The sequence below is a fragment of the Sprattus sprattus genome, assembly GCF_963457725.1.
Source record: "Sprattus sprattus genome assembly, chromosome: 5".
NCBI classification, from domain to species: domain Eukaryota; kingdom Metazoa; phylum Chordata; class Actinopteri; order Clupeiformes; family Clupeidae; genus Sprattus; species Sprattus sprattus.
This window is the reverse complement of record NC_137924.1, coordinates 14,495,844-14,518,509: the sequence shown is the minus strand read 5'-3', so window position 1 is coordinate 14,518,509 and position 22,666 is coordinate 14,495,844.

Below are 22,666 nucleotides of genomic sequence, written 5' to 3'. Positions count from 1 at the left end.
AGCAAGGTTTAATTTTTAACCTTTACATTTTTAAGCTTCATCTAGTGCTTTCCTTAGTTGTGCACAAAGCAGTATAATAGTCATGTTTTGCAAATGCAGCCATTTGTCATTTGCCTTTGTGAAAAGAATAAACCGACGCAACCACCCACAGAGTGCATTGCACATGATGCATGGCAGAGGAAGCATTGTTGTGTCTGGAATGGGGCTGGCACACCGTCTATATATAAATCCTCTGCAGGGAGTGTGGGAAATCTGGGCGGACTTTTTCCCTTGTCATGGTCATTTATCATTAGTTTTTAATTGGGCAACTTTGTTACCTTTCATCTGTGAAAATTGTCTTTTAACTCTGCCTCAAGGAGGTCATATTTTGAGGCAAAAGGCATATTATAGCCCGCCATGAGAGCCCAAGTCATTATGATTTATTTTATAGAAACTGAAATCACTCTGTCTCTAAGGGATATACTGTCAGTTTTAAACCTGGGTGGTTTAGGATTGGCTCATGCTTTCTAATCCACATTTTCAACTCGTTGGTTGAGACTTATTCTAGTTTCCTGTCTAACAAAAACACATGTATTACTTATATTTGATAAGTTAATGCAAAATGTATCTGTTATAATCGTCTATAGACTCATCTATTACAGATCCATTTCAGAAACCAGTCTGGCAGCATCATGAAGTGAATACATTGAGTGAACAACACAATAATTATTTAGGTAAATAAAGGACATAATTATTCATTGATTCATCACAAAATCTCCGGATGTGGATGTTGAAACCCCAAAATGATGATGGAGATACTTTTAGGAACAAAAGGCTATTGTTGTCAAATTGGCTTCTATCATAGGTGATTGAGGTAAGTGGTGGCTTCAAAGCGTACGGCAAATGGGGATGTGCAGAGCCCATGTCCCCCCTGCACTTTGCAGTTACAGGACTTCTAGCTTCTTTGAAGCTCTGAAAAACATGGTTAGTGCACACAAATCAAAGTTTTAGAATTTACACAGTTTTGTTTACAGGTGAAATTAAGCCCCTTAAACTCTACTGACGCATCTGATATGGTTCCCTCTCTATATAATCCAAACGGGGGATAAGGAACAGATCATCATGAACAAGACCAATTGGACTGCCCTTATCTGAAGTGCAGAGAGACAGCACTGAGGCAAAACATCTCTATGAGGCCATCTTGCACTCCTGTCATTTGCAATTGTGTCAAATGTTTAGTGGAAGCCTGTTTGGTGTTCTGGCTTATGTAATGACGTCTGTCCCACTTGCCCTGGTTGTGGAGCCACAGAGCCACACTCTTTCCTCTGATGGACTGGCCTGTTTAGGAAAGAGAGAGTTTTTTTTTTACCAGAAACTTCCTGGCCTATCTCCCATTTTTCAAAATTTAGGCCATAAACAGACACATATTTTACACTGACAGTCCAGGGAAAATAAAAACAAGGTCAAGTGGTTAATCTATTAAGCTTTCTGTTCAGAAAACAAAATGAGAAAATAACTCAACCAGTGAATGATTTTTTTGTGTGTGTGTGGAATAGTCTTCCACTTCTTCAAATTGACCTTCATGAGAGGTAATGGCCGGGGATGACTGGTGGTATATCTAATTGGAAACAAAAAATTGTGTCAAAATGAAAAGAATCTTACGGCAGCTGAATGTAGCCAAAGGGCACATTCCTTTTTTTCTGTAGCCTCCTTTAAGTCATACTGTATGTCTGGTGGCATAGATTCTGATTTGAGTGATAGGGACATATTTGCCTATAGTTTTGTAACAGAGTAGATATATGCAATGCAATGTAAATTATTTGAGAACCAAGTATTGTTATCACTGGCTGCTCAGTACGACTGGATAAACTACCAAGTAGAACAGAACAGCAGACTAAATAAACCAATCCTCATCAATCAGATGTAAACAATCAACTTTTGAATGTCAAGTCTGTCAAGCATTTAGCAAATATTCCAAAAATACTGAAACTGATCAAATGTGGTTGACACATAATCATACCTGGTCACACCCAATTTCATATCATGACTTACACAATTCATAGATCTCCTGTTTTGGGGGGTTAAACTAAACAGCAGATGATTGTTCATAGCCTTTTGCAAAATGTTCAAAAGAATGAGAAATTGATGATAATTTTAATTCTGTTCTGAAAAATGCACCAAAGCAGCTGATAACAAGTGTAATAGAGCTCGTTTGGCTGGTGTAATCATCACATCAGCCTACGATCCACACTTTTGTTTTCTTGTATGCGGCACTTTGAAAAGGTAAATTATAGCCAAGCCATGATGCTTAATGCTCCTCAAAAATTGGTAGGTTCCACTAAAAGCACGTTTGTCCCACTAGCAGATATTGATCTTAGTCAGCCCAAGTTCTATTGATCCGTCTGAAACATGGTGGCTGTCACCCTCTAGTATGATACCTGTTCCTAAAGAAAGATTAAATCTGCTCTGAGAGAATGTTTCTTGAACAGATTTAGAATGGAGAGAGATGTTTTGGTGGAGAACAGTTGTCTGTAGTGTCAGCTGTCATATGGGTGTAGAATGTCTTCTTCATGTTTTGTCTTTCTCATTTGGTTAATTTGTCTAGGTTCTCAGATATTCAACTCCAATGATTGGAAGGAAGGCAGGAGTTTGTTACCATAGAGACAACATGTGTCATGAGGTGCCATCCTTGATGTCTGCACTGATCAGTTTTTTTCCCTGTTGGGATGGTATTTCTATGGCATTAGACAGTACATTCATGAAACTACTTTCAAAGTAGAACATGCATTAAATCATAACCGCATAATCTCATCTAGTATGTGACAAGTGCGGTAAAGTTCATGAAATTATAATGAGACTAGAATACATTTTGAAGTAGTGTCACCCTTGTGTAAAATGTTCAGAAACAAATACACGTTAACATTTTAGTTATGAGGAAAAGGCTTAAAGTTTGAACAGGTCATTTTATGGACATATTAAGTGCTGCCTTTGATTCAGAGCTGTATGTAATTCATTTTTCATTCAAGCTGCTTCACATCTGGCACAAAGATGTTGATTGCTAGAGAGCAATTCTAGGACTATTTCAGAGAGTGGTTGATTTCATGAATATCTGTCATAGACATTTACCTTTCCCTTCCAGCAAACAACGGCAGGAGACAACGTTGTACATGGTAAAATATCAGTGTTACTTCACCGTTTATTCTCTACACCACACAATATCTATTATATGGAAGCAACATATTTTGAATTCACATCTGAATTAATGATTATGTTATCAACATGTTGTACATAACTTTAAGCTTAGATAACTGGATAAATAGCACTGGTTGATGCAATTCCATCATTCATTGTGGGCACAGCCTGTATGTACATCATTTGTTTGTATTTGGTAGACAGGTTGTCATTACTGGAGTGTTTGTGTAGGTGATTTCTCCTACATATTCAGGGCGGTGAGGCAGTGAATCTAGGACAGGCAGATACTTCAGGCTTCCACTGGCAAAAACAAATGGCCTCTATCAGCCAGTCTGGCAGCTTTTCATAACTGATTTTTCACTCAGGCTGCTTGTATGTATTTAATGGACGGGGCAGAATCTTAATCATCTCTAAAAACACATTTAATTAGTTCCTCTTGTAAGTTCCTGATGGATTCATCTCCGGCTCCATTCAGTCCCTCAGAAAAAAACAATCTGCGGCGTCGCTCTCGTGCAGACCCACTGAGTAATGAGCTGTCGATGCGTTCGCCTCAGTTCCAATGCCTGCAGAAAGTCCACCTGCTACTGCTTGATGCATCCTGGCTGAGATGAGAGGAATTAAGGGTTGTTTTGGGACACTGGGCTGGTAGTACCAGATGAGGTGAGAGAGTAACTAGAGGTGTATGATGAGATTATCAGAGCCCAGGGAAGAGAGCCACTTAACACACTGTGTGTGTGTGTGTGTGTGTGTGTGTGTGTGTGTGTGTGTGTGTGTGTGTGTGTGTGTGTGATTTTCTTACTACCTATGTATGTGAGTGTTTGAACAAGAGAGCGATGTGAAATGATCACTCCTGGCACTCATCTAAGGGTGGTTTGGCAAGGCAATGCTATTGCAGTCAGCTGGTGAGAGCTGAAATCTGAATTAGAGAAACCCCTGCTGTGGTAAATACCTAATGCATATATTACACGGGGGGCTACTTCATGCTTTGACACTTGTGACACAATGTTGTAGGGTAAGGTTTTGTTCTGTAATATTAGGAATAATAATACAGACTCTTTACTGATGGCGGAGTTAAAGTCTCTCTTTAGGAGAGGCAGCACCAGCTCTGATGTAATGTGAGGGAGAAGGAGGGGCAGTCCTGAGAACCTGGGGCATTGTAGATAGCAGTGTTGTTACATCAATTGTAAACGAGACATACTGCATAGCGGTGCCGTAATATAAAGTGAGAGAATGAGCAAGAATTAATTGAAATAACTAAGACATTTTCCGTTTCAAGAAAAGTGTGTTATCTTGAATGATTATGTGTCTGGCAACAATAGATTAAAATGTTTGTTGTATAATTTATTCTGAGTGAAAATCTAAGGAACTAGAGAATACCATACTAAATGTAGAGTAAATGCTATATAAATATGTACATAAATACAACATTTATAACAGGACAGGGGTAATAATAACCGGTGTAGAGATAGCCGCAAGCAGCAATCATGGGAGTCCAAGCAGATTGTGCAAACTGCCCCAAATAGTGGAAGGATGACTGATTTGGCCACATATGGTAGTACGGCGCATAGACTGACTGCAGATTAGACTACTTCAACTGAGTGAAACTGCAATGAACAATCCTAATCACAGAAGCTTTATGAGATCATGTTTGTGCAGAGCCATTCTGTTTTGACAGTATCATGAAATGAGCAGTGATATTCGGTGTTACGGATCTAGCTACTGGGGTTTACTTTAACTGGGAAAGAGAGACTACAGCAGTTAAGTTTTGCGTGGTTTACCTTATTCCAGTTTACCGTGACAACCATCACGTTATAAGCATGATCTTCTGAAGTAACAGGACCTGCTTTGTGTGTCCGAGCCTTAAAGGTGTTGTAGTTAGGCTATAGCCTCAGTTTAGATAACTTTACTGTGGGATAGCCCTTATAACACCAAAGGTCTGAATTGGGAAAATTAAATGAGTTGAGGGTTTGACAAGCTTGCTAAATGCAAAACAGTATTGCAATTTCTTCAAATGTTTGTAGGCATATGTGCCTATTTCTTTAAAGGTGAAAAGTTTATTTTCTCAGTCAGTTTTACATTTGTTTTCCAAGTTATATTGTCAACTATCAACTGTATATCTATAGAAAATTAGTTTCCTCACAAAAGGGAATTCCTCACAAAAACATTTATCAGAATCGATAATCAGTATCAATAAAATCTTATCAATTCCCATCCCTAAATGTATTGGCTTCTGACTTTTGATTGGCCTTGGTGGCCATTTTGTCAAAGGAGCCAAATGGAACTACATTCCATTTGATGTAAGCCAATGTAGCAAAGTATAATCATAGAAAATGTCAGCATTTTAGTTTAAGCGGTTCTGATGGGTCAGGTGCAGCATCCCAATTTCACGAATTCGGTGTGGATCGAAAGGATGTGGTACCAATGCAGGGTCTCACATTTCCTGAAGTTTGAACCTTAACATCACAAGATATTGGCTAGTGAAGTGCTGGATTTTTGCTTTGAACATTATTCACTGTGAATAATCAGGTGCCGCCACTCCACAAATTAAATGTAATGAGGCAGGTAAATGCACCTCCTAGAAGCCAGTTTGCCAAAACATTTTTGGCTAACTGTATTGACCCCACCCCACTTCAGGGGGCGCTAGTAGCAAGGGAAACGCACACCTGGGGCTACCAACCTTCTATTCCATATCAGCAATGTGGGACTACAACCATACCAAGTTCCATGTGGATTGGTGAAATCTAAGTATGTCATATCACCAACCTAAAATGAATGAGAAACAGGGTAGAGGAAGAAGGAGAAGAAGAAGAAAAAGAACAAGAAGAAGAAAAAGAAGAAAAAGAAGAAGGAGAAGAAGAAGAAAAAACAAAACTTTGATAAACGCTATATAACTGCCTGCGTGCCTGTGTCCTCGTCTTAGAGACACATGCTCTGAGGAGGACATGAAGGAAACACTTGTGCACTACCCATTCTCGCACCCTTCTTTTTCAAGCTGTCGTTACAGATGTATAATGCAGTTCAGAACAGATGCATCACCTTCACCCCTAAATATAGTTTCTGTATTCAGGCAAGCTGCTAAGTTACAGAAATAGACCTGCATTTCTTTACTGACTTTGGAACACAGGGGTCTGATCCCTGGTGGCCTTGACTCGGGTGGTGATGATGATGTGCCCATTTTCATTCATTTCACCCAATTGCTCCTCATGAAAGTTCTCATTGAGGAGTGATTTCTCCAGTAATTAAAAAAAACGCGTTTGCACACTTGGGAATGCTTCCCTTGTAATACTGAAGTGCAATCTAATTCTACGAAACATTTAGTAGATGGCTGAGCATCTGAGTTTTGGTTTCAGCTTTTGCTTAACTTCAAGTGAGCGCTGTTGAAGTTAGGGGGCACGTGGGAGTCGCCAGGCTGTGGGCAGCACCACTCTGACGACTGTGTTCCTTGACTGACATTGCATTATAATATTCACTTAGGTGAGCCCACCTGCTCCCTGCACTTTAATGAGCTTGTGGAGCTTGTGGAGGTTGCGGAGCCCTCCTGTGAGCCGAAGGGATGGAGGCCCTGATGGGATCTCGTATTCAAAGTAAAAAATAATAACCTCTCGCGGAAGCTCAGGTGGAGGGCTTCCATTTATATTGGCACCCACTTCAGACGGTGTGGGCCTTTGATAATTCATTTGAGTGTCGCGACGGCTGCCAATTCCCTCCATCTCTGCTTAATCTCCCCAAAAGCTATAAAGTCAGCTTTCTCTCTGGGATTCTGCCTGGATCGCTCAAGATGCCAAATTACTCCAACAGACCATCACCTATTGCTATATGATTGAGAACATTTTTGTTTAAAGCATGCTATTTTTTCCCACAGTAATGTTATAAGACAGGTATTCTGTCACTCGCGTTGCACAGGAAATTGTTCTATTTGTTCATCCATTTGTAGCAGAGCTGAAGCACCCTAAAACCCTATGAGGCTTAAAGCAATTTTAGGAAACATGGCAAACCAGGAAAAATAAAAATGTGTTTCATGTCTTGATGTATGAGTTGCCATTTGTTTACACGAACCTGATGCCTTGCACAAGTCTTTATGTGTACAAATTAAGCTACAAAAAAGTTTTATGTATACTAAGAAGTCAGTGAAACAACTTGAAATAGCTTACATAACCATGATTAATGTATTGACAGAACAGTTTGTTCATTAAAATTTAAAACACTAGTCACTCCTTTTGTTTATAGCTGTGTCTAGGCACTATTCTTGTGAAATTGCCTGCTCCTTAATGATTAACTTCCAGCAGACACCATGGATTACTCAGACGCATGAGGGAAGCATTCACTAAATATGTGATCTTTTCAAATATACCATTACCCCCCTTTGAATATAAGAACATTTGTGTCGCCGTGATGTCTTCTGATCCCAGATTGTTCATTAGATTACACATTAAAGCATTGCTATCTTGCCTCCTTAATAAATTATCCCCATCCCAAACGCTCAGTTGTCTCTTATCTCCAGGAAGCAGTTGGTCTGCTGCCAGCTCTCGACTGGCTGTCATTTAGCGTGGAACAGCCAGGCTGACTTCACACGTGGATCCAGGCTTTTGTGCCTTTTTACCAGACGTTGCAGGGTCCATTCAACAAGACTTGAAACAAGTCTTTCATTACCAAAACAGTCCGTCCCCGGCTTGTGTTTGTCTCGCTTGGGTGGACTACACGGCCTGCTTTTGATCAACAAAGAGGTACCTTTGGCCCCATGTTTCCATTTCCAGCCCCTGATCTTTCCGCCATTCCAAAACACATGCATTTAATGAGGAAATCCTTGTCATTTATGTCAGTATCCGTCATAACCCCCATCACACACGAAAAAGGATTTAATTCTGGGGTAAAATAATTGAAAGGGTTTCTTTCTTGACAATGAGGACACAACTATAGTCAGCTAATTCTACACCCAGGACGTGTTTCAGCAGGAAGGCCGGGGTTTATCATTTATGGCATGTCAAAAGCTGTCCGATGTGAGTTATTTTGCACAACACGGGAGAAAATAATGAGGCCATTATCTTGAGAGCCAGTTTGTAATGAAATGATGCGGTCTCAGTTTCACCTGAATCCCATTTAGATAAAAGAATTCACTCAACAGGTGACAGACAATCTTGCACGGCTGTGAGTGAAAAAAGTGAGGGAAATAAATAAGCAGGCGTCCTCCTCTGACCATTCCCTTCGTGTTTCCATTTTTCAGTCCTTGTCCGTCGGTGCTGCGGCGGCTCAAAGAGCAGGTCTCATTTTTCTCTTGGAGCTTTTGCTCCTTCGGTGATCTCTAAGGACATGTACTTTAATGGCTGTTGACAATCTGTCACTGTTCATTAATATCACGCCGGGCAACAGCAAGCGCTTCGCTTCAAATCAACAGACACAAATATGGAATCATTAGTTGACCAATAATCCATTGGAATCTTTAAATATCTTAAATGATGTTGAATTGACACAAATGATTCACACAATTTCCCATCTTTTTAAAAAAAAGTAGCTTTGTTGTGGTGTATCTATGCAACTCTGAAACAGGAATCTATGTCTGTGTCCTCTCTCTCTCTTCCTCTTCCATTTTCACCCCCGTTAAGGTCCTGTCAGGTTACTGCCAATACTTTACAAAGTGGGGGGAACCATGCAGCCAGAGATAATGAGAGCACAACTCTGAGCAGCGCTGTCCAGTCTGCTCCATTAGCACCAAATAGCAGTGTGGGGACTCTAAGTGGAGAGGGAAATAAGCTGGTGGATTCAGCTAAATTAAGTCCGGACGGTGATACCTGGCCGTCCTTCATCGTTACTTCAAATAACTGCATTAAAACAAACTATGAAACCTAGCTCAAAGGCACCTTCTGCAATGATCTGTAATAGTCTATGTGTCTACAGTAATATATTCCAAGATTCTTATGTGTCCACACAATGAAGATGGCATTTTCATTAACCTTTTATTTATCATAGAAAGCATTAACAGGATTAAAACCTTTCGACTTAAGTGTTTTTAAGCCTCATTTTGTAATTCCTTTACCATCACATCACCACAAGGAATAAGACACAGTTATTCAGTATTTCTATGCACTTTGACAGTTTGGATACGTAATAAAAAACTCACTATGTATTAATTATGTAAAAATAACCTGTGTGTCCCCCAGTACTATAATATGGACAGAAAGATGAGCTCGACGTTGAGTGATTATGCGCCCGGGAGTTATTTAAAGCAGTGTCAGTCAAGGCAGCAGCAGCGACTGGCCTTGGTGTTCTTGTCAGCCGGGCTTCAGACTGATGCGGTTACTTTACCTGTAAGCAAAGCAGCAATGGCATCATCACTGTGGTTCAGCAGGTCACAGAAGAATCGATGCTTCATGTTCGTGAGTTGGAGGAACTGATTTGGGCACGAGATGGATACATATAGAACTGGTCTCAGGGCTTCTGTGTGCACATCAGTCATGACATCTCACTCACTGTTTCAAGCTAATTAATCCCTTGCCCTTTAACCTAATACCAATAAAACTGCATGCACTCAGTGACCCGATTGATTTATTCTCATTTCAGTGTAGCATTTAAATTCAATCATCATTTATAGAATGGCTCAATAGATTACAACATTAGTACTGACTACATGGTAGGCTTGCTGTAGTCAGTAAAGTTATACTTCAGTTTTTCAGGAGGACAGTTTTTAAAGGTGTTTTTTACTGATGCATTAAAAAGTCTGGCAAGGACACAAAGAAGGTGTCACAGGTACACTGGTAGTTTGTGTGAATAGCTTCTGAGTAGTTTGTGATTTTGCACCTGAGATAGCAGCCTTGCATTCTCTCCCCTCTAGACTCCTTGAGCCGTGAGTGGCAGGTGTTCTTTATTAGACTGGCTTATTGAATCTTCAAACTGCTCATCCGTGGCAGACTCAGCCCTGCGCGGCTCTGTTCTCTCATTAACATACCCTGCATTCTGAAGCATTTCACATCCGTTTGTTGGCCAAATGCCTTGTTTCTCATCTACCACATTTTTAATTAAACTTTCCTGTGAAGCTACTCTGCTAATAGACAGTGGAAAGATTAGTGCTCAAATGTGATTCTGAAGTATTTTGTTTTCATTTCACACTACAGCAATGACGCGTGCGTTTGTGTGTGTGTATGTGTATTCTGTGGTGTGCGCTGTACTCCAGCATCGGAGCATGACATCTGTTGGCCCCGCATGAGGTGGCTGCAGCCCATCAAAAGGAAGCAAAAAAAAAAAAGATTAATAAATAATGATGTCCTCTTGACAAGGTTCCAGAGCTCAATCAGAGTAGAAATCGTAAAGAAGAGAGAAGAGTCTGTTTCCTTCTGTCCAGTCTGAGACAGCTGTCACTGAGCACCCATCATCTGTGCTGTATAATGGCCTCTGACAGTCATGGCACCCCTGCTGTGGTCTGCCCTGTCTCTCCCTCCCTCCTTCAGCACAACGCATGCGAACCGTACCGAATATCAGCTCCAGCACCCGGGCGATAATGGCAGAGTTTGATTGCTTGTTCAAACCATTATCTCTGTGTGGAGACCATACACCTGAAAGATATTCCTGACGATGAAAAAAATTGCTTTTAATCAGCGTCAGTGTGCTGTGAAATGGTGTAATGGTGTCTCATTGCCAGGAGGCCGACAGTAGAATTGGTTTAAAATGTCCTTGGCAGCATTTCATTTAGTTCGTAACAAGACTCATTAACATCTCTGAGAGAAGACATTTTACCGTCGGTTCTGTCCCTAAACCGGTTTTACGCACACCGTCCCCAAATTACTGGATGGCCCTGTTGGGGCTGCATCAGCACCCCAGGCTTTCTTCTGTGAGAGGGAAAGAGAGAGAGAGAGAGAGCCCAAGTGGACTCAGCTTCCAGAAAAGCCCCTGGAGTGGCATTTGGCAAAACTGCAGTTCGCAGGCCCAGGGTGAGAGCGTCTTGATCTGATGGTAATTATGCACTGCGGGCAGCCTCTCAGGAAGAATTGCTTTCCCAAGGTCTTTTTGGTTTGCACAAAGAAAAACACCAAAGAGAGCGGAGGCAATCAGTGGTATTTCTTTTGTTTCCAGTCTCACAGAGAAAAAATTGTGTATGCTATGCACCCAATGGAAATGTGTCTGATGTTTCTGCGCTTCTGCACGGCTTATTGTCCTCTGGTAAACGTATTCATGTTTTGATTGAATTACTTCAGGTAGGAGCGATGGATAGGATGGGAGGGGGGGGGGGGGGGGGGGGGGATTGAAATGATGCTTCGTCTGGTCTGGTATTTGGCAGTGACAGTGGCTCGACTGATCTGGTCTGGGGTCAGGGTGGAAGTGGCGATGACCTTGTGAGGAAAGGCTTATGGGGGGGGGGGGCGCAAAAGAGTTGGCCAGGCGTGCCAGTCCTGATGTCGCTGCCATGCTGTGACAACAGACTGCGTGACAGAGACGGGCCAGAATGCCAGCACTGGGACTTCAACACACTAGAGAGTGAGAAGGAGAGAGAGAGAGAGAGAGAGAGAGAGAGAGAGAGATAGAGAGAGAGAGAGAGAGAAAGAAGGAGAGAGAGAGACAGAGGGAGAGAGACTACACCCAGATACAAGGTTGACATTTAATCAAAATGGGTGCCTGAGAATGTTTACTCGACTTCAATTACTTTTCAAAGTCTGCCCCTCCCACCCTCAACTCACTCACTTCCAAAATGTAGTCTGTTGCTATGGCTACATACAGTATACTGTACCATTTCACAGTGGGGAATTCGGAAGTATGAAAGAGAGGTAGAAGTCACAGACCTTGGTCAAAGAAGAAAAAGATCACATTATCACTGCATCCTTCTGCACATCCAGTATTTTGATCAATATTTGTATCAATTTTACCACACTTCAAAGTAGTGTTTGTGCAGAATACACATTAACATCTTTTGTTAACCTTTTTTAGAAATGAAACAGTTGATTAGATTGTGCATATGTACACACAGGTTATTTCACAGCATAGGAGGTTTCATTTCACACACGCTACGATATTTTTTGGTTTGAAGCTAAACCTGAAAACAACAATAATGGCTGCCATTTCATCGTAAAAGTTCCCCTTGGAGCAATCTTTCAAATGTCACCGTTAATTGTGCCACATTTTCCCTGCCTTGAAGACACCCATCTTCTCTCTCTGAGCAGTCAGCCACGTGCAGCCTCCATCAGACTCCACACTCTGCACTTCGCCTCAACGGGGAGGTGGCGCCACAGAGCAAGCTCAGTCTAACCCCATTACAACATCCTCCATTTCCACCTTCCACTTCTCACACTCTCTGCTCCTTGCTTTACGAATCACAGCTGTCATTTAGCTGTCAGAGGACATTAGTGCTCCCAGGAAAATCTGTCAAAAAGGGGCTTCTTCCTGTCCCCTTGGTAACATGTTGTGTGATCTATCGGTTGTTGCCATTGTCTACAGGTTAGCCCATGTCGTTGAAAACCCTCGTAATTCCTCAAATTTCGGATTTCACATAATCACATGAAATAAATGAAAAGGTTGGGGCACAATTATTCAGTGATACTTGTCTGTCTAAATATAGACCTGGTGCATTTACACGCTATCTTTGGGGTGTTGAGCTGAGAGATTTTCTGACATGTGGGAAAAGCTGTCTGTCTGGTGTGGGGGGGGGGTGGTTTCATGTGGTTGCGTGACGAGGACATGGATCTCTCCCTCCTGTACACCTTAGGGGTGAGGAGACGCATGTGTGTGTGGGTGTGTGTGGGTGAGGGGGGGGGGGGGGTCTCCTTAGGGGGCCAGAGTGCCTTCAGCTCACAGTTAGACTAAACTTGGAATCCTTCCTACCAAAGATGAACCCCTAAGTCGTCACACACCCCCCTGTGAATCAATAGGCAGCCGTGAAACCTGTCTCTAAAAGAACAGCTTTAAATTGCCTTGTGCCGCCACGCAGATATGCTTTGTGTCTGGCAAGATATGACACCCCCCCACACCACAGAGCAGAGGACTGTATTGGCTACATGACAGGGCTGACAGAGATAGTGGATTAGTGTCACTGAGAGTGTAAAGCTTCTTTTGTTTGGGGCTTGTTGCTAAACTGGGTGTTACAACACAAGCAGGAGCCGCCTTTTTTTTGTGCACACCGCAATAGATAGGTATTAACCAGCTGTCTAGAGGTCCTCACACCATGCCACGGCAGAGATAGCTGTGAATGTAAAGCTGGTGTGAAGCGAAAGATTGTTGTCTTGGTATTTTAATGAGACGTCAGGCGCATAGCGCTCGAATAGTGAGCCAAAAATATCACAGAATGACATCAGTGTGTTTCACATGCCGCCACTAACCAAAACTCCTGTAGGCTTCGCAGAACACACTTGCGACTCGTGACTCGTGACTGACGTAACAATAGGATTCCATTTCTACCCTGGAAGCCCCCAGTGTCTTTATGCATTCTGTCAACGTTCGCCCACAGTCACAATGGGCTCAAGCTGCGGCCACATGAGCTCCTCTACTGACACTAGATTTCATGACCTCACATTTAGCCAAAGGTAAGGGTGCATTTACAGTTAATGTATAATAACAGTTGTGGTGCCTGGTTATCGCTGTCCCTTAGACCCTGATGTCACAGACGAGTGATGTGCTCTCGTAGCAAGTGTCATCCAAACCAGTCATGTCACAGGCTGTCAGAGGGGCAGAATCAAAGCAGCGGAAAATGGCATGGATTCATAAGCATCGATTTTTTGCGGTGGCCTGCTCATGCAAAAAAAACATTCAAAAACGGAGGCATTGTGAGGCCAGTTTGGGCCTCTGACAGCCAGGAGGCACTGTGGGAGATGTCTCGGGGCGCTCTCACACGAGACAAGACAGCCCAGTCCAGCACAGCACAGGCCAGCCTGGCCGCATGCATCAGCAATGGCTGAGAACAGATGCTGTGAGCAGAAAGCATGCGATGCAACGTGACAGGACTCAAGTGTCCCTCGAAGCCATCTGGGACCTGGACCTGGATGTGCACTGTGATGAATCTGAAATTCTATTCCTCTTTTCTTTTTTTTTTCTATGCTGAATTTTTGTCCCAGTACTTATGTCCACCAGAACACTATTGGGCAAAGAGGCATTGCAATGACAGTGAGCTGCATGGCTAGCCTGCGAAGGTCAGCGGTCCTCTCGTGGCTTCTGAAACCGGCTCCCTCAGACTCTTCCGAGGGCAAGCCTTGGGCAGGCTCTAAAGGACGTGCCACTTTGGTCACCTTTGGTGCACTGAGATTAACAATGCTGCGACTGCCCACGAGTCGCACCTTTCTCTGAGGCGCACCGCCGCACTATCTGACCTGTCAACACTTTTAAACACATCCTGGCTGGCTGTGTCACAAGCTGCTGCCCCCCGCTGTTGCACTGACTCTGAGATGCACAGACATGGAGGCTTTCTCTCTCGATGACATCCCTTGCCATAGGTTTTTTTTTTTTTCAACGACTGATTCAATCTCTGGACCCTTTCAGCAGAGAGAGAAAAAGGGCGAGAGAGAGGGAAAGAGAGAGAGAGAGAGAGAGAGACAGAGAGAGAGAGAGAGAGAGAGACAGAGAGAGAGACAGAGAGAGAGAGAGAGAGACAGAGAGGAAGAGAGTAATGGTTACAAAGGGGCGAAATGAGTGGGATAAGGATCAAAGAGGCTAACCTCAGCCAGGTGCAAAGCTGAGAGGCAGTGTGCTTTCATCAGCCTGTTGAAATGGGTGTACTCAGAGGACATGGAGATATGAGCCGGCCATCCAGGCTGCTCACCTCAGCTCAGCCCAGTTCAAAGAGACGGGGAAACAGAATAAATAGGAAAAATAGGTTATAAATACGAGTAATGCATTACGAAGAAAACCTAGACTGTATTACCAACCCCACACCTCCTAAAAACAAAATTGCAACATTGATATATTGGAAGTATACTGGTGTACATATTGGTTAGAGAAGCAAGCAACTAGGATAAAAGGATTATATCTTAACTTGATCCAGTCTGCTTGCATATGTTAAAGAAGGTACAGGCTGTCCACCGCTACAACACATCAGTTTTTCCACTTGACTGTTTGAAGTTGTGTTTTTGTTTAATCTAATTTAGCAGCAGCCAGCCGGGCTGTGACCCTGCCATGGCGATTTGCGTAAGATGACAACAGCTCTGTGTTCAGACGCCCACAGACACTGATTCGGTATGACAGCTGCACGTCGAGGCTCGAGCTCCACTACTGTATTTGTATCTTCATTCCAGAGAAAACCTTGTGCCCCTGCCCATAGCTATATGACTGCAGGGTAGGACTGTGACTTTACAGCGTACACACAGATGCACACAGATGCACACAGATGCATAGTGCCCAGTGGACCACCACCTCAGCTGAAACCAGAAAGATGCAGATAGATTGGTAAGATCTAGTGTAACTTTCTGAGTGCCCTAACTCAAGGCTGCGTTCAGTTTTGAAGTATACACATACATTGAGATTAAAATTTGACCTTTGAATTCCTTTCAACATTGTTTTATAACGATTAATGAAATGAAATTGAAATTATTTATATGGAATTCATATTAGGACACCTTACATATGAGTAAAAGCTTTGTGTTTGGACTCCAGTGTAAAAAACACTGTGCTGGAATGGCTTATGCTGGTGGTAGAGTGTATTGTGTTTGTCACATGAAGCCACCCACACACCATCCAGGATGTGTTGATTTTCTATGACTTACCCCCTGGCCACAACCAGCATTGCCAGCAAAAGTCTCTCTGTCTGGCAATTTTCATCTTCTGCCAGACCAAACACTGTATTCTGTATTCTACATGGTTTCCAGCTCATACAAAGAAAAGACAATACAGGAGAGAAAGGAAACCTAAACATCTGAATTCATGTTTTAGTCTTTGTTTCATCACAGCACCACCAGTAATGAGTAGATGTACTTGTTTGTCTTTTGATAAGCACTCCATTTTATTTTCTGCATAGAGCCAGTGTTGTTTGCTTACGGTCCTTTGTAATTTTGCTTTGCCTTGCTGTTTGATGAATTTTCTCTATCACAGATTCCACACATACAGCTGGCCTTCGTTATCGATCTGCCAGGCAGATGGAAGAAGAAGCGTGGCTTTTCAGGTTTTTCCACAGAGATGCTATCCCTCCCTGCTGCCAAGTGAAATCTATCTATCGGTTTTTTTCTTCTTCTATTTCCACGGAAGTGACTTTACTGTGAGTCTTCGTTTGTGTACAAGGCTGAAAATTAAAAGTGCTCTGGAAGCAGATTGTTGCTGATAACCATCAAAGCACAGAAGGTCTGTATGCTGAAGATACGAATGTTTGGCGTTGCTGAAAGGGCTACCAGTTAAATATTTCTTTGTGAGGTTTATCATGTGGACCTCTGTTACCCCAGAGTTCTGGAGGCTATATTCTCCCTGGACAGAAATGAGGCAGTCTTCTGAGCAGTGACAAATATACCGGATTTTGGTGCTCAATCTTTGAGGAAAAAGGATATTAAAGCACACAAAGAAGTGGGTATGGAACCTATAGTTTGTTAATCTGCTTGACAGGAACTAAGATTCTTTCTTCTTATAGTGTTCAAAGCATTAGCATGCAGAAACAATTAGGCTCATGCAATGATACATCTAAGGCGTCAATGTATTCACACTAAGCTGAGGCACAAAACACTGATGTTCAGCTGGCTCATGCTTTTGATCACTTACCAACAACGCACATGGTATCATTACTACCATCTCTATCTTTCCCATAAGAACTGCTTCTTTCATTTTCCTGCCCTGAAAAATACAGTCTTCTCGGAAATGTCAACATACAGTTTAATGTGGCGAGACATCTATGTGCTGCTGCCTTTCTTGACCCAGGCGATAATGGACTCAGACCCAGCATGTGAAAGTATTTCTAGAAAATCCACACACATACACAACAACACAAACGTACTCTCTCTCTCACACACACACATACACACAAACACCTCAACACACACACACACACAAGCAGCTTGACAAGACTCAATAAGTCATGACCTGGTGATGTTTCACCACGGAGCACTCAGAGGAACTTTCATAGACTGCGACAGAGCCTGGCAGCGGACCATTAGGCATGAATTCCCAGGGCACGGCCGTCAGCCCTGTGAGTTTTCCGGCAGAAGACTCCTGCTCAACTGGCAAATCAGATTAGACTTGTCAGGGATTCTCAAGCATGGTGTGCACTTTAATACATCCCCTCTAAGGATTTCACTGGAGAGATTTCTTAGCATGCTCTTCTCTTATTGATTGGGGGAAGGGTCAGGCAAATGCAATAGGCAAAATGAATCCCCACCTTTAGCAGAAGGGGGCATGTGGTGATGCACTCTATACTGCACTCATTACGTCACTGAGGCTTCATGTGGTTTAAAAGTCAGAGTAACATTTAATGAAAGGTAGTCGATATGATTACATGATATGTCTCACTGACTCAACTTTAAACTGACCAACTATTTTAATGTAAAGGTCTGACATTGTGGCTGTTATATGCGGGATACTCTGTATAATTAGTTACCCCCCCCCCCCCCCCCCCCCTGAGTTAAGCCCTAGAGTCTGACAGCAGCAAACAGATGGGAGGAAGTTGAACAGAACTAGTGGGCCAGCTAGGACAAGACTGATCCCGTTTCAGTGCATGAAATCAAGCTGAATATTATGCAAAAACATTCAAATAGTTTCCCATGGCCTGACAGTGACCTGTTTAAGCTGTAACCTGTGCTGTTGAAGGGTTCAAATGGGGACAAAGTGAATTTCATCTGGTGTATTTTGAAACATGCAAAAAGAGTGAATGAATTTGTTCTGAAGAATCTAACAAGATAAGAGATTTACAAAAGAGATCTATGAAATAAACGATAGGCAAAGTAAAGAGTACAATAACTCAACAATTTTAAAGTATACCCTTAATGGCCTATCATTGCATGTGCTGTTTGCAGGGGTAGAAGTTCCTTGGTCAGATTGCCATGTTCTCAAAGCAGCAGCAGTCACCTTTCACCCTCAGAAATGAGTAAGAACGAAGCCGTCATAACCGGCTTTTGTCCGCATGACAGACATGACAGGGCCGAATGAGCTTCCAGCTTTTTCCGTGCAAATCTGTCATCGGCCAGCGCCTTACATCTTATCACAAAAGTGGAAAAAAGGCTTTCAGATTTCAGATGCACATTTGTGATATGGAGGTGGACCTGTGGTACACTCCGATTACTGCCCCCCCCATAAACACACAACAACACACACACACACACACACACACACACACACACACACACACACACACACACACACACACACACACCAACACACCTCCCCGAGCCTTCTCCACAAGGTGTCCTTAGAGGGCCGTTGTCACGGGTGCAGAGATGGCCTGTCTGCGCTAAGCCCAAAGAGCTCCAGGCACTGCTGTCCGGAAATAAGACCTCTCAAAGCATTTGATGAAAAATACATAACTGAGACACAAGAGCAATAGTGACAGCTCCGAGGCAAACTGAGAGGTAAAGATGGTGACGGAGTCAACTTCGTGATATGTCCAAAGAACGCCGTTCCCTTGCCGTGCCTCTGTGGGAACAGGGGTTTTGAAATATGCCAACACAAAGTTGTTGTGGAGTGAAAACAGTGCTGTCCTCTTGTTTTGCTAAAAGTTTACATTTTGTAACTGGTTTTTGACATCTAGCTGTTTGCCACTCTAGCTCAGGGACACCTGTTGCATTTGCTTTATTTGTGATTGTAATGTGTAGTGTTTGACACTATGTGATCATTACATATGTGCTTTACATCATGAAAATAATTTGTCTAATTTTTGTGTTTTTTCTTTGTGCAAATGTGAAAACTTCATGTCGCTAAACTGCACAAATACAAGCTCACGCGATTATTACAATTTGGTTTGTTACACATAGTTTGGTACAACACACAATTATTACAGAACTATCATTACATGTAAGTACATCATATATATATATCAGTATTGTGTGGTGTGATTTTACAAATGATATGAAATGACTGTCCTGTTGTATGACATGATTACATTTGATTTCAACAACCTTTGCCCTATATAGGAAAGTCCAATGGCATGAGGTTCCTAATGTTGTTCCTGTTCAGGTGACTTGCCATAGTTGTGGGTCCTGAAGTGGTGCAGACTGGAGGGGTTAAACTGCATGAAATTGAAGGCTGGTCCAACAGGGACCCGGGAAATATGCAGTACCATATTTTGGTCATAAAATGGCTCCCAAGAGATGGAATTGAAATTTCAATGGCAAGCCCCTATTTTTGTGAAAGTGATATCGCCATCGCATACTCGTTTTACCTGAATGTCTTACCTGTCTTACACAAATGCTGAAATATAGATGAGGTGGAGGATAAACAGGAGCGAGATAATGGCCGTGTGCATTATGATAAGACAGGGCTGAATAATGCATGGCTCCATCAAACACCTCTGTGTTTAGGGAAAGCTCTCCTCAAACTCACCATTAAAATGTCATACTCTGACTCCGAAGGAGCATAACACCAGTGACTGTTATGACAGAAAACTGGCCAGTGGATGACTAAATATGGTGGCCTTTGGAATGTACTCTAAATCTATAAGCACGAGGTAGATTTTATTCTGTTGAGTGTACATTTCTTTTCCCGATGGATTTAAATAAACAAAATGGAAAACTATGGAATCCCAAGTGTAAACAGCACACTGACCAGATGGAAAAATTGTAAACAAAATTTCTGTATCAGTGTTTGTACAGACTAGGCATAAGGTATGGATCGAATCATCTGATAACCTGGAATGTTTTACACAAACAGCAGTGCATGCTTCATAGCGCTAATACATGGTCAGCCAAAACTCGGCATTGGCATTTGTATGCAAAATATATAAATACAGAGGCCAATTGCATGAAATAACCCACCCTGAGGTACTGCAATGATGACGTTATAGGGAACACATGGACGGATGGATGTATACTTTATGTATCGCGAGGGAAATTTGCAGCTGTGTTCAGGATCGACTGAATACGTCAGGGCTTCTACACTCAAACATAAATGGATTTTACCGTCATAATCCTTTCCGTTTTTAATGCAGATGTTTTTAATTAATTTGAAATCAATGAACACAATCCCTTGGTAAATCATTTGAAATGATAACAACATACAACAAATTACTCTGTTACATGACAGAACAGCATTGCTGCTTACCCCCCTAAAAAGAAGACAGAAAGTATTTTCGGAAATATATTGAGGGATAATATTTGAAAACAGCTGTGATTTAAATAATGTCACTTGTGCACGCCTCCTGATGTGAATAGCCACACTGCTGTTGTGTAACATGGCGGCGTATAATGCCTTGTAGACATTCCCTGAATTTCTTCCAAACCTGATGGAGTCATTGTGACAGCGTTAGGAAAGAGGATTATGGCTGGGTTAGCAAGTGTTCATGAAGGTATTGTTGGAATACCAAATCCCTTTCACATTTCATGGAGAGGGGGGATAAACACAATCAACACGCTGAGATGTGACTCATGCAGCCACTGTAGCTCACGCTGAGAAGACAGATAATAAAACTATCCCTCACAGCCAGAAAACAAGGATTTGCTATTGCCTAATGAAAATACTTCAACTGATGATGCTGTTGGAGCTGTATTAAGGCATAAGAAGACGTTATCCTGTATTTATGAGAAGACACATTTCTTTCTCGTAGACAACCTGCTTTCTTCAGTCTCGCTCCAATTTAGTGTTTCGTGCAGGCTGGCCTTCAAAGAACGAGAGCTGCTGCCAGCGCGGTACATGGAGCGGGCCGAGGAGATGATTGCGTCTGTCATGCTGCAATTTGGAGCTGTCAGTCGCTATCGAGATCATTGACCACCTCCACCAGGCAGCCGTGCTCTCCGCCAATCAGACGTGACATTGGCCGAGGCCCAAAGGGACTTTTTTCGGCCACAATCAACACCCTGGAGAGGCCCTGTCCCAACAACAGGAGTTACATACAGTATGACAGAGAGCCCAGTGCTGTCCACATCAAAACCCTGCGCCTGTCAATCCTCTCACAAACTTTAGATGTGAAGGTGGAACAGAAAAGATTTCCTATGTCTAAATTCAGCTGAAATTACAATGAGCTGAAAGTCTTTTTCTAGGAAATAAACACCTCCTGGTACCAGTGTGCCACAAATGACTTACTAGGCACATGTTGTTTATTTTAGAGTGAGATATCGACATGTTAGATGAAAATCCCAGTGGGATATGTCATATGTTATCAGTGTTTGTATTGATATCTCCTGCATGAATTAGGAATAAGTTAAAAACGAATGTCACACAGCTGTATGGAAGAAAGTTCAGGTTGATCATGTTTTAAATCAGGAGTCATTTGTACACATAGGAAGCCATTTGGAGTGTTTCTCTCAGGCCAGGACTTCTTCTGAATGCCGAGTAGCCATTTTGATTGCCCTACAGCCTGTGTTAAAATGGTGAAATAAAATGGAATAAACTTCACATTGCAAGGGCACAACCATCTTTTCAAGGTGTTTGACCCTGATATCAATGGAAGGAGGGTAGGACTCTGTGTGACGTGTGACGTTAGAAAAGCCATTATCAGTGTGTCTGTCTTATTGACTCTCACTCGTCCTCTCAGCCTCTCTCACACCCAACAGTTGGCAGCTTCCTCACAGGGGCCAGCATCTCATTACAATGCTTTATGTCGGAGTCAAACAGAAATAGGGATTTGTGAGTCATGCCTTTGTAGAACATGAGATGGAGGCTTTATGAATCCGGAATATTCTCACATTCTTTTTTGCCTCTGAACTGACACATGCACCTGCACCTGCACACTCAGTGTCATTAATAAAAAAAAATAATGTCTGGTTGGCTCGCTTATGATTGAAGTATTGAGTGTGAACAAAGAATACAGAAGTTTACAGATGAAACAACTTCTGACAGAATTCATTGCCTTAATTGAGCGAAACGTCTCTCTTTTACTTCAGAGAAAAACATGGAAAAACAGAAAAGGTTATGCTGCATCTCTATTATGATCCTGGAAATTTGGTGTTTCTCATAGGAATTTTGTTCCATATGTAAATTAAAACTCCTAATTAACATGTTACAAGATTCCCTGGTAAGGGATGACCTCACATTCCTCATAATTCTCATCTCATGGAAGATGCCCTGGTTCAGCTGTGCAAACGGAGCACTCTGTCCGCTGCACAATATCTCATGGTGGATTTGTACAAGCACCCCAACAGTTAGACACCCTGGCTGTCAACTAGCCCCTAAAAGAAATGTTAGTCTTATCTGTTCATCCAGACCACATAGATCTTGTCTTACCTTGCCTTACCATGTCTAAGACAAGGTTCCTTCAGTGTCTCCAGTCATGATACCCATAAACATTATTGTGCTTACTGTTAGAAGTAGAAACAGAATACGGCAGCCTTAATGGTGACAAAAACCCACAAGAAGCCCTGAACTGCCAGTCAGCCATTCAGTGACAGGTTAAACCTGCTTGAGGGAGTCAATTTCATACTAACACACACTACTAATTTATTTAAGGTAATTTAGTCAACCATTTGTA